We start from the raw sequence: 2,326 nt of genomic DNA, 5'->3' as shown, positions 1-2,326 counted from the left end.
ATAAGTTATTCAGATAGTATTAAAAAAAAATTCCTCGAGCCCAATATCACCATTTACACAGTTTGGAAATCAAAACTTTAACAGTTTTGATTTAATTAATTAAATTAAGTATGGGATCTGAATTTTACACACAATCGCATCGTACTCCCAATAATTGCAATCGTTAGGATTAGAATGGTAATTGATACGTCAAAATACAGGGTATTACAGACGCTCGATATATCCCAATATTATTTTCGCTTGTAGGGAATCCAGTGGTTGGTTCGGGTTGGTTATTTGACCATTTTAGGGATTTTTGGCGATTTTGACAAGAAATCAAGTATTTCGGTAGCTAGGTCCGATTTGGATGAAACTTATATTTGTGGTTAGGCTATTACCTCTTCTTGCTGCGTTCCATCCAATTATTTGAATTTTAAATGAGGTTTCAGAAAATTCACGTTACCTTACAATTATCTCCAACCTTGAAAAAGGCACGATAGTAAATTGTTTTCTAATATAGCAATAGATTATTTTTTGTGAACAATATAGCTAAGCTGGCTCTTACAATCCGGTTTTATTATTATTGTTATTGATTCTTCTATGTCGTAAAAAATAACTTTTTTGTTTTGTGTTAAAATCTAATAATTCGATAGAAAACAAAATCGAATATTCGGTTCATCGAATCGAAAACGCCTTTTAAATGTTCGCTAATATTCGATTCCCCAGATAAAATAGTCGAAAACTCGAAAAGGGCGGTAAAACCTTTTTGGTATTTCAATTAGTTTGCGAAACTGTTAGAGAAACCGCGGATGTTGTTCAGGTATTTTATTGGCTAGATTTTTGGGCCTCGACGTGTTTCGGAATTTAATAGAACAACAAAATAAAACTAAAAATTTAAAACCAAATTGTTTGGTATTTGATGGATTATCTGGCCCTGTTTATTTATTCTAAAATATTCGATTTAAAATTTTCGATTTGGTATTTGACGTGACAAGAAAACCAATATTTGATATTCGATTCGATCTAAATGATAATCGTTTTTGTACACTTCTATTAAAAGTTCTTCATTTGTTATTGGACAAGGTTACTGAGATAGCTTTGTACTGGATTGTTCTTACTTTTAGATGGTTTCTGCTTAGTGCGCTAATTATGTGAAAATGCCCTTTTCGGTTATAGCTACTCTTAAGGCTTTATTGTGCGTTTATTGATGTACAGAGTGATTTAAATAATATTCCTAATAGACAGGGTTATTGAGATAGCGTTGTACTAATTTTTTATTTACTGGTAAATTAACTCTTAATGATGTGTAAAGGGTGTTTGATATACTTTTCTTAACGTATGTACAGGGTGATTGAAAATGTGATCTGAAATTCCCAATTTAAATTTAATATGCAAGATATACTTAACTCAAATGTTTGTGTCAACTGGTTTAATTCGGAAGCAGATAATAAAACGGAAGCACTACGCTGTTCGATATTTTAATGATTTTGGCATTTGTTTTATGTTATATAATATTTATTAGTTATCATTGTTATTCAGAAATTTATACTTATAATAACAGACCTGCAATTTGGCGATTTCTTCATAGTTTAAAACAGGAGTGACCAAGTTTGCGATCCTAATGATCGTTTATTTTAAGGTCGAGATAAGTACAATTCTTAAAATCAAGATCACCATGTTTATACTGGTAATAGTTTATCATAGGATTTTAATATATTTTCGAGATTAACAATTTGAAGGTTGAGAGCAGCGTTGCCAACCTGTACGATAATTATTGTTTTGTACGATAATGTGACCTTCGGTACCATGTACGTTAGTATAGCGTGCGATATCGCAAATTGAACGATAATTCAGGTGTAATGAATCATTAACCAGGAACTTGTTGTAATTTGGTATACTGATAAACTTATTTTAACTTTTTTATTTACGCTAAAATTCGTCACCTTTACCCATCACTTTCTCGTTGAACATTCTTTAGGTGCATTTGAGTGACCATTTTACGCGTTGGAAGTGTTAAAAAATCTTTTTAAAATCTTAAAAATTAACAAAATATCATGTTTATGAGAATTTTTCAAATGATAATTTTTAGGGTTTTCAAACGTATGATAAATCTGCTGAAAATACCATAAGATTTGGTTGTTGGTACGATAAATCGACTTAAAAGGGTTGGCAACGCTGGTTGAGAGAGTCTTTTCCAAGGACTAAAGATCTCTCATTTGGACACCACTGGTATAAAACCAGATGACGGAAAAGTAACTAAATCCAGTCAAGGTGCATGTCATAATAATAAAAGTTAGTTAATTAAATCGGTGGAAGAGTTTTAATTTCACCGGAACCTCTGGTTTCG

This window comes from Leiobunum rupestre, chromosome 2, assembly GCF_980474605.1.
Source record: "Leiobunum rupestre chromosome 2, qqLeiRupe1.1.hap1, whole genome shotgun sequence".
NCBI lineage: Eukaryota > Metazoa > Arthropoda > Arachnida > Opiliones > Sclerosomatidae > Leiobunum > Leiobunum rupestre.
Note: the sequence above shows the minus strand (reverse complement) of the source record.